At 40.4% G+C, this 11,933-nt stretch overlaps 1 non-coding gene across 1 annotated transcript; it reads right to left on the bottom strand.

Annotated features, from left to right (window-relative positions):
• Nucleotides 1–9,686: 9,686 nt before the first annotated feature.
• Nucleotides 9,687–9,769, bottom strand: trnal-cag (transfer RNA leucine (anticodon CAG)). The gene has a single exon. It is a non-coding gene; the product is annotated as a tRNA-Leu (tRNA).
• Nucleotides 9,770–11,933: the final 2,164 nt, after the last annotated feature.

Below are 11,933 nucleotides of genomic sequence, written 5' to 3' on the forward strand. Positions count from 1 at the left end.
TACAAGTATGTAGTAATTACTGCCACAACATCTACAACTTGAACAGTTACTTGATATCCCTTGCAAAATAATTTCCGCCTGCTTAGACCTTTGGAATAATTTCCACCCATATCCTTTTAAGCACCAACAGATAGGCCCCATTTCCAGTCATTCAGCCAAGTATCCCTTCCTATTTCCTGTTGTGTCAATGACTCCCAACATACACATAGGCAACACACCAGAAATGACTTCATACTCACACAGTCCATTTTGACCGTCCAGACGGCACAGAAAAATATCACCAACGACAACAACAGCTACCATAGCAGTTGTTCCCCGGTTCGGAAGAGCGAGGGGTGTAGAAGGCCGACTCCTAACGCTCGGAACATGTGTGCCCTCTGTGTGGTGCAGCGAAGGCAGGCAGAACCAGTTCAAAAGTCCTCGCTTACGAAGCAGGCCTACCTTCCACTAATCAGGGCCCTGTGCGGCTAAGGATAGAACGGAAAGCTTCTCTAATCACCCTCAGGTTGTGTCATGGGGCGTTTTAAGCCACCTGACTTGGACATGAACAAGCGTTGCATAAAAGGAGAAAGAGCACCTGGACTAAGGGACCACGTGGATCCGTGAGGTGGCCCTGTTCCCTGAGTTTCATGTTCCAATGATTTCAGATGTGAATGCGTGCATTAATTGATGACGTTGGTGTGTCAATGAAACACTGTTTCCTTTGCGTGTATTCAATGGCTACCTGTTATGGCTTGTTTTGTCTTTGGGGGTTGAGGTATTGACTGGGTCATGGTACTTACAGAGAAACTAAAGATAAGGTGAGATGTCATTAATGCACTGGAATGGTACATTTGAAAAGTAATTATGAATTGAGAACAAAAGGAAAAAGGTAAGAGCTGAAACATCTTGTTTTATGAGTAACTTTCAAAAATTCCTCCAGTGTCGTAGATCAAATTACCTTTTCTCGATAATGAAATCAAAAGTAATTCCCTTTAACCTTCTACTCGTTTTACTCGTTTTAAATATCTGCCTGTGTGTTAGTGGGCGCTTGCACATGTGTGTGTGCGTGCAGGACTAGCAGCGCCATAGGGAGAGGCTGTTTGGTGTTATCAGAAGCTGGCAGCGAGCAGCCCCCCCCCCACCCAACCCCCCGACCCCTCCCTGCAGTGTGCAGCCGACCTTCTAGAACAAGCAGACGTGCTCCATCACAGCAGGGCACCACTCCCACGCACACACACACACACACACACACACACACACACACACACACACACACACACACACACACACACACACACACACACACACACACACACACACATAAGAGCTCACACACACACACACACACACACACACCTCACACACACACATCAAACACACACAGCTCACACACACACAGCTCACACACAGCTCACACACATCAAACACACACAGCTCACACACACACAGACAGCTAAAAGAGCTCACACACACACAGCTCACACACACACAGAGCTCACACACACACAGCTCACTCACACTCACACCCACACACGCCACTAACACACACAGCTCGCACACACACACACACAGCTAACACACACAGCTCAGACACACGCACACACAGCTAAAACAGCTCACACACACACACACACACACACAAAGAGAGAGAGTGAGGTGTGTGTGTGTGTGTGTGTGTGGGGGGGGGGGGGGGGGGGGGGGGGGGGGTCAGGGGTAGGCCCCGGTCCTGAGTCAGTTGGTAAGGAGCGTGACCGGTCACTCAGGATGAGGTGGAGTCTACGTGTAGCCGGCTGGCGGGCCAAGATTTATGCTGCCCTGACTCAGGCAAATGACAGGCGAACAGGACCCCCCCGCAACCCCCAACACACACACATACACAAACATAACCACACACACACACACACACACACACACATACCCCTCGCCCCCCACTGACCAAGGCTCCTGCTGAGAAGCAGTGATGAGTCAGTCCCAAGGAACTGCGTAGGAGCACACACTCCGGCCCCACTAACAAGGGGCTTTTCCTGCAGAGGAAGGCGTCCACGCCGCCGCCCCCCCCCAGCCCCCTGTTAGTCCACTCTACCCTCAGTGTATCACACTGACACTCAGAGCAGTCACACTGGCTGGCTGCTAGTGTGTGTGTGTGTGTGTGTGTGTGTGTGTGTGTGTGTGTGTGTGCTATTATTTTAGTGTTACTTGTTAGAACCGGCATAGCCATCCGTCAGTTTTTACTGAGGAAATACCCTGCGAGAATATCTGCTTCTGGTCGATGGCGCCGGCCTCTATGTGTGGCTAACCCTAGATTTGAAACCGTCCATGCTCATTTCTAACATATCTTGGTATCATTTCCGTGACCATCTTGCCCCTTAATCTCCGGTGTGTGAAATGCAACACTTCAGAAAAGAAATGTAGGGAGAGAGTATAACTGGTTTTTATTTTGTTTTTATCTTGTTCTCTTCCTCTCTTTCTGCTCCCTCGCTCACTCTTTATATCTATCAAATCTTAACCTACAGTACCTTATATTAGGAGTTGTATGTGACTAATCTATTATCTATAGATAGTGGCTAGCAAAGATGGTTTTTGACTCCCATAAACCCATAAGAAACCCTGATCCTAACCCGAAAGCCTAACCAAAATACAAAGCCCATAGGAAACCAAAAAGGTATCAAGTTCAAGGGGTTCACTGGTCAAGCATACTTAAAGCGGCCTGCTAATTTAGCTTACAAATAGAGCCACTTTGTACATAGGAATTCTAACAATTAAGTAGATTCAAATATGAGATCCTTCAAATTAAGTATTGCAAATTCAAATTTAGCAGCTTAAAAATATTCAGCTTAAATGAAAGCATCCTAAAATTAGCATAAGTTTCAAACTATAACATTTCAAGTGGACTTGCGCTTAAAAGGCAAGTTATTATTGAAGACCTTTTATGAAAATAAGTTACTTTAATAAAGAGAATGCAACTTAGATTAGGGATCAAATTAAATACCTTTTTGGTGGCAGCAGATACACTAGCTGCTAGAAAGTTCAGGCTAGTATTCTAGGTTGTATAATTTTACTTGAAAGCAACTGATTACTTTCATAGTTAAGAATAACTGGCGAAACTGAATATTCCAAGAAGCCATTGGGAATTGAGCTAAGGAAAGCAGTGTACTCAGAAAGGAAGTCTAAACCCAAAACCCTATGCTTATGAGCTTAGCTGAGTCTTAGCTGTTTATATCATCACCTCTTTCACTTCAGAGGTCAAAACGTGTTCATTTGTTAGGGCAGTGGTACAGTGTCTTGAATAAAGAAAATAACAGTAATATTTCTTTTTATGTGCATCTGGATGTGAGCATTTTTTTACAATTATTTTTGTCAAAGTGTACATTTTGAACTGACTTAGGATCAGATGAGTCAGGACTATGAGACCTCCATGGAACTTAAAATAAGTTTGCAATATTTCAGATTTTTTTTTAAATGTATTATTAATATTTTTATAGATTTTTATTTTGAATTGTAGACTTCTCCAAGATTTCTCTCAAGAGTTGAAAGGGCCTTCGTACACCTTCATCACCTTCATCCGAAACCAAGCAAGTAGCAGCCAATAGATTCCAGGGGTTCTCTGTCTCTCCCTCAGAACCGTAGGAACGATAAAGTAATAACCACCCACCTGCTGACAAACGCCTTAGATATCACGGTACATATAATCCAGTCAAATCAAGCTTACATCATGTTCAATGTCATAAGGCTACCTGACCTCGTTCAGAGCATCAGGAGCGCCAGAAGCACTAAGTCCCCTAGCCCTCACCCGCTTGTCTCCCCTCCCCTCCCCTCCCCTCTCCTCCCCTCCCCTCCCCTCCCCTCCCCTCCCAGTCCCCTTCAGTGCGCGTGTTAAAACATTGTGGCTAATTGGCCAACAAGCTGCTGTGTAGTATGCTGCGGCTGCTCCTCTTGCTATATTAGTCACAGTGCTCATTCCACAGCTTTGCAACTATATATAAGCACAGAATAAGTTGTTTGTCTGGAAGAGTTTCACCACCGGGCGGGATCTGGAATAGCTACTCCCAGCCAATTCTAAATGTACCCATTGGTGAGTCACAGGGGGGCGTGCGTGTACACCCAGAGATGTAGGATGGATGGACACTGTACATTTTTAAATGGCTTGAAACTGACAACCAACATCACACCTGTGGGCATGTTTATAGTACAAAACATAAGTACGTCATGTTTTCTATGCGTATACATCTGTTTTCACTCTATTTTAGAGTGAGGTTAATTATGTGTACAATGAGTGAGGGTTCAATATGTCATTGAATTGCATTTTGACCTTTTAAACCTACTTATTTTCCACACACAATTTTTCTCCATTACTGAAAGGGACTAGTAATATACTACACTGCAGTATATTTATTGTGTAAAACTATTGATTAGCTTTGATACCAGCAATAGTGCTTGTAGTAGTAGTTAATACTAAATTTTAAAGGTATAATAATCTTTCTTGTGTGTAAAAGATAAATGTATGTACAATTTAATATTTTATTGTGCAACGCAGTGGATATCAACATTTCCCCAATACAAAGAAGTAGAAGCAGCCCATCAAACTTGTCGTAATGTTGTCATCATCTGGTTTACTGAATTAAACCATTCGAGTACTTCCTCTTCTGACAAGTTCAAATGCTGCATAGACAGTCAGACTGCTGATCTGTGTAACCATGGTCTCTATAGCCGCTGTGTCGTAAGATATCTCATTCTTTAATTTAATCCTAACATTTAGAAATGTTTACTTCTGACTCAAGTAGGCCAATTGACTGCTTGTACTGCTGTTTTCATTGATATAGCTCTAAATAAAGCATATCAACAATGCTTTACTTTAAATTAAAATATGGTATTTGGTGTGATTTAAGTTGACAAGCAAATCCTTTCTAATTCCCTTGTCCTCAATGTGTCCATTTTAGAAGCATGGGCATCAAAAATAGCAGTAAACCTATAGGCCTACCGTAAGTATATAAGATGATTCTGATTGTTTGCGTGTGTATGCGTCTGCAATCATCTCTACCCAAAATGGAGAATCAAGAATTAAATATTGCCAGGGATGCGGGAAGTGGGGGCGCTTAGGGTGCTGCAGCACCCCCCCCCCCCCCCGCTGGCGGCCTCTGGCTGTAACTGCAAGTGAGAAGGTTTTCTGAACAAATCAATACTTTTTTCTTTTTTTGTATAATTTTATCATACAACATGATTTTTCATTAAATTATTGACATCCACCCTTTTTATGATATTTATCATATTGTCATTTCATTTTATTTAGAACATTGTCTGAGTAGGCTGACGTAGGCTATGACTTCACAACGCAGAACTGTCGATAGCTGAATATCGTACTATGCTGATTTTACATAAGCATGTTGGTGTTCAACATCTGTTGTAGTGAGCATTCTAAAACTGGTGCAAAATGTTGCTGCCATATTAATAGACACGTTGAATGTTATCGTTATGATTCTGGAATCCCGCACGTAAACTGGTTGGCAAAAAAAGAGCAAAGACGGACGGTTCACTTTACGGAGAAACCGTCCCTTTCCTCATATCAGACAACTCGTAACTCTGGATGAAAATGAAGGCTTTCTTTTATTGTCACTTTCCTTTTAAACCTTTAGAAATAACCTCCCGAATCCTTGTTATAACGCTGTGTATAATCCCGGACCGCAACAGCTTGTCGGCATGTTGTTAGTGTGTGAAATTCAGCACAGTATCAGCCGAGTTGACTCTAATTTCCACGTTGTTTACTTGCTGACGTTTGTGAATAACAGTGGCTAGTTGGCAGAACTCTTTTTACACACCAGTAGAGTGTTTATCGGAGCGGATCCCTGAATGTGACGTCACCCGTCACCTCGTCTCTGTAAACAATGGATGTTGCGCAGCATTTATTATGACGTCATTATATAGACTCTCTCTCAGCACCCCCCCCCCCCCCCTTGGACTGACTTCCCGCGCCCCACATTACCCCTTATGGGTTTTTCATGACGACAGATAAAAAACGACATTTTTTTTTACATTTCATTTGATAAAAACGACAGTGTTACCCCTTATGTTTTTTTCCCATGATGACTGATGAAAAACAACAGTGTTACCCCTTATATTTTATTTGACAAAGACAACAGTGTTACCCCTTGTGGTTTTTTTCATGACGACCAATAAAAAACAACAGTGTTACCCCTTATGTTTTTATTCATGACGACCAATAAAAAACAACAGTGTCACCCCTTATGTTTTTTTTCATGACGACCAATAAAAAAAGGAACAGTGTTACCCCTTATGTTTTTATTCATGACGACCAATAAAAAACAACAGTGTTACCCCTTATGTTTTTTTCCATGACGACCAATAAAAAAAGGAACAGTGTTACCCCTTATGTTTTTTTTTGTGACTACCAAAGAAAAACGACAGTGTCACCCCTCATGTTTCATTTGATAAAAACGACAGTTTTACCCCCTATGTTTTAATTGATAAATATCGACAGTGTTACCCCTTATATTTATTTCATTTTTTTTGCGGGGATCCGAACATGAGCTTGTGTTTTTTTTCATGAAGAACAAAGAAAAACATAAGTGTCACCCCCTATGTTTTATTTGATAAATATCAACAGTGTTTCCCCTTATATATTTCTCATTTTTTTTCGGGGATCCGAACATGAGCTGTTTAGAGTGTTAACCACTGAACTTAACAATGCACCATCAAGACAACAGATAACGACATCACCAAGGTTATACTTTACTTTATAATGCACATGAAAAAGAGATATGCGTCTTCCAACAGACGACATCAACCGGACTTGAAACCCGGTCGCCAGGGGGTTAGGCAGAGTGCACTCCACTGCACCACTGAGGCGATGGCAATATACATAAATAAATAAATGTTTATTTATTTCATGACGGCCGATAAAAAACGACAGAGTTACCCCTCATGTTTTTTCCATGTTGACCAATAAACATCAACAGTGGTACCCCTGTTAACATTTTTGCGGAGATACAAACCTGAGCTGTTTAGAGAGTTAACCTCCGAACTAATCAATGCACCATCAAGACACCGAATAAAGTCAACACAATGGTTATGCTTGACTTTATAATTCGCATGAAATAGTGATAAGATATATAACGGACATGAACCCCGGTCTCCAGGGGGTTAGCTCACAGCTCCCTCCACTTCCCACTGAGAAATGTAAATTGAATATGTCTGTGGTTATATAGTGCAATAGACATGATAGCATTACGTTTAAAATTAAAGATATTGTGTTTTCCACAGCAATTGAGCCGCGTTCTCCACTGGGTTAGGCAGAGTGCACTCCACTGCACCACTGAGGCGATGACAATACACAATAATCAATCATCAATAAAGAGGATATACATGACATTAAAATGTATGTGTGTATTTCTATTATTTCCCTAATGTTTTTTTTCATGACGACCAATAAAAAACGACAGTGTTACCCCTTATGTATTTTTTTCATGACGACCAATAAAAAACAACAGTGTTACCCCTTATGTTTTTTTTCATGACGACCAATAAAAAACAACAGTGTTACCCCTTATGTTTTTTTTCATGACGACCAATAAAAAACAACAGTGTTACCCCTTATGGTTTTTTTCATGACGACCAATAAAAAACAACAGTGTCACCCCTTATGTTTTCTTTCATGACGACCAATAAAAAACAACAGTGTTACCCCTTATGGTTTTTTTCATGACGACCAATAAAAAACAACAGTGTTACCCCTTATGTTTTCTTTCATGACGACCAATAAAAAACAACAGTGTTACCCCTTATGTTTTCTTTCATGACGACCAATAAAAAACAACAGTGTTACCCCTTATGGTTTTTTTCATGATGACCAAAGAAAAACGACAGTTACCCCTTATGTTACATTTGATAAAAACGACAGTGTTACCCCTCATGTTTCATTTGATAAAAACGACATTGTTACCCCTTGTGTTTTTTTTCATGACGACCAAAGAAAAACAAGTGTCACCCCCTATGTTTTATTTGATAAATATCGACAGTGTTTTCCCCTTATATTTATTTCATGATGGCAGATAAAAAACGACAGTTACCCCTCATGTTTTTTCCATGTTGACCAATAAAAATAGACATTGGCACCTCTGTCGACATTTTTGCAGGGATCCAAACATGAGCAGTTTAGAGTGTTAACCTCCGAACTTAACAATGCACCATCAAGACACCGGTTAAAGTCATCACAGAGGTTATACTTGACTTTATAATTCGCATGAAATAGAGATAAGAGCCTTCCAACAGAGGTCGTCACCCGGACTTGAACCCCGGTCTCCAGGGGGTTAGTCAGAGTGTACTCCACTGCACCACTGAGGCGATGCCAATACGCCAAAATCAATCATCAATAAAGAGGATATACATGACGTTAAAATGTATGTGTGTATTTCTATTATTTCCCTTGTTTTTTTTCACGACGACCAATAATAAACAACATTGTTACCCCTTATGTTTTTTTTCATGACGACCAATAAAAAACAACAGTGTTACCCCTTATGTTTTTTTTCATGACGACCAATAAAAAACAACAGTATTACCCCTTATGGTTTTTTTCATGACGACCAATAAAAAACAACAGTGTTACCCCTTATGTTTTCTTTCATGACGACCAATAAAAAACAACAGTGTTACCCCTTATGGTTTTTTTCATGACGACCAAAGAAAAACGACAGTGTTACCCCTTATGTTACATTTGATAAAAATGACAGTGTTACCCCTCATGTTCCATTTGATAAAAACGACATTGTTACCCCTTGTGTTTTTTTTCATGACGACCAAAGAAAAACAAGTGTCACCCCCTATGTTTTATCTGATAAATATCAACAGTGTTTTCCCCTTATATTTATTTCATGACGGCCGATAAGAAACGACAGTTACCCCTCATGTTTTTTCCATGTTGACCAATAAAAATAGACATTGGCACCCCTGTCGACATTTTTGCAGGGATCCAAACAAGAGGAGTTTAGAGTGTTAACCTCCGAACTTAACAATGCACCATCAAGACACCGGATAAAGTCATCACAAAGGTTATACTTGACTTTATAATTCGCATGAAATAGAGATATGAGCCTTCCAACAGAGGTCATCAACCAGACTTGAACCCCGGTCTCCAGGGGGTTAGTCAGAGTGCACTCCACTACACCACTGAGGCGATGCCAATATGTAAAAATCAATCATCAATAAAGAGGATATACATGACATTAAAATGTATGTGTGTATTTCTATTATTTCCCTTATGTATTTTTTTCATGATGACCAATAAAAAACAACAGTGTTACCCCTTATGTTTTTTTTCATGACGACCAATAAAAAACAACAGTGTTACCCCTTATGTTTTTTTTCATGACGACCAATAAAAAACAACAGTGTTACCCCTTATGTTTTTTTTCATGACGACCAATAAAAAACAACAGTGTTACCCCTTATGTTTTTTTTCATGACGACCAATAAAAAAACAACAGTGTTACCCCTTATGTTTTTTTTTCATGACGACCAATAAAATACGACAGTGTTACCCCTTATGTTTTTTTTCATGACAACCAAAGAAAAACAACAATGTTACCACCTATGTTTTATTTGATAAATATCGACAGTGTTACCCTTATGTTTATTTCATGAATACGTTTTTAAGAAGCGTCCACCATACAAAATATTAAGTAAAATGTTATTGTCAGAAGTGGGATTCGAACCCACGCCTCCAGAGGAGACTGCGACCTGAACGCAGCGCCTTAGACCGCTCGGCCATCCTGACATGTTTGAGAACATCCAAGTTTTATGATAAAGTATCTAATATTTTCCGTATAGCGTTGCACTATATAACTTAAATCAAATGGTTTAAAGTATGCGACGGAATCGCATGCAACAATTGTTGGTAACAATCCCTGAATTGTTCTCAATTAGCAATTTGTAGCATGCTTTAGTGTGTGCTGGCGAGCTAACGTATCCTTGTTCTCCTCGTTCTGAACTTACTCTCTTTCCGGTTGATCTCCGTTATTTGCTGCTTAGGCTCACTGGTGGGCTATTTTCTTTTTTTGCAGAGCTGCATAAGAACACAATTAATGCGATGTACACTCTCTACAATATTAGCAATAGTAGTAGCTGCATAAATTAACTTTGCTTGGAAGAGTAGCCTACCATTAATGAGACAAAGTCGTAACATGCTTATGCTATGCATCTGCTTTGCATCCAACGTTACACTGTTGCTTGATCTATTAAGGAAGGAACGTACCCATTTAGGCCAAATATGACTATTGTATCTATAATAATTATTACAACATAGTATTTGTATTTAACGTGGAATATTAAAATAGCCATAGGTCGACTTTACTTTTGGTATGAGGTCACACAATGAACAGGGCAGGTTACAAGTTTTTGCCCATGACTTCGGTTGTTTTACTATTTCATTAGATCTGTCATGTTATCACAGCTTTGAAACATCCCACCACGTTTCATAAACATCAGGTCGCCAGTATAACACACATCCTGTTTTGTAGCTGTCAACATGATCGGCCCCTTCAGGCGAAGCTTCTCCGAACTCTGGGGACACCGCCGCGAGTCATTTCCTCGCACCTCACTTTTGATGTGAAGCATTTAAGGAAGCCAGAGGCCAAGAGTCAGGCAGGAAGGGATTCCTTCAAGCCCATGACATCAACGTTCAACAAGATATCACACACACCCATCGTTCTGGGTCCCCTTTAGTGTGGGAGCAGTTGTGGAAATGATGCCAGATTGACCTGTTTGTCAAGGTCACCCTGCTAGTGTTCTTATACCCCACCACTGTAAACCACAGCGTAAACACGGCCACTTCAAGGCAACGGAAATGCTGTGTGTCATGGCTGACGTGTTTCGTGAGCCGTTTTGTGAGGACGGGATGGCTTCTTGTTGTTTGTGGCGTCTGCATCATGCTTGGTTCATGGTGTGTTTCATACACTACGGGTTATCAGCCCATGGGGAGAGGCTGAGCTTAACAACAATGATGCCATGAGTTGTTTCATGGATATTTATCTATCTATTTATCTGTTCACTTATTTGTGTAGAAAAAAGAGTTTGGGTTGATTTGGTTATGTTATGTTATGTTTTTGGTGTTGTTTTTTATTCGATATTCAAGGCTAAACAAATCTATTCTTTATATTCTATTCTATATATTTTTATTATAGTTAATCTTAATTTGTTTGTTTTAATGGTTTGGTCGGTAAACGTAGCACAATCTGGTAAATGTTGGAAACCCCTTCATAAGTAGCCACACAATTACGTCTTTCATTAAAAGATCAACACAATTTTTTCCAAAATAACAACATCTTTCCAGTGTGTCTCACAGGCTGCGCGGCATCCTGGCCCTACATGGACATCACACAGTAGCAGTTAAAAGGTGCTCTCTCAGATAGCTAAAGTTATAACATCACTCATGAGCACCATTAGTGAGTCTGCTTCCCGGATGCACACAGAGTAAACTTGGCCAGGGCAGGACGACGGGGCCAGCTTCTGATACCATATAGCGCTCTTCTGAAATGGGACAAGCACAAGAAGCCCCCTCACATTAACATCCAAGAGGTCACTCATCAAGGCAAAGCCATTTCCCATCTTCTTAAAAGGTTCGACTCTTGAGGCGGATCAAACAAAAATAATTATGGGTGTTTATTTATGGGGAAAACTTTCAAAGGCTGTCGTGGATTTACAAATTGTGTGTTTTTTCCTTTTTTTGCGACTTTCATATATTTCATATAGCAACAACAAAACAGATATTTTTAAATATACAAAAAACAAAGTGAAAACAATTGACTAATTGTTGACCCATTTCTAATAATCCGTTGGTTCTATTAAACGGTAAAATTTCCCCAAAAGAATATCAGGGTACAAAATGTTAATTTCTGAGGTGACTTCTGAACTCTTCAGACTTGATTTTCAGGGATCAATTC

This window comes from Gadus morhua, chromosome 21 (assembly GCF_902167405.1).
Source record: "Gadus morhua chromosome 21, gadMor3.0, whole genome shotgun sequence".
Lineage (NCBI taxonomy): Eukaryota > Metazoa > Chordata > Actinopteri > Gadiformes > Gadidae > Gadus > Gadus morhua.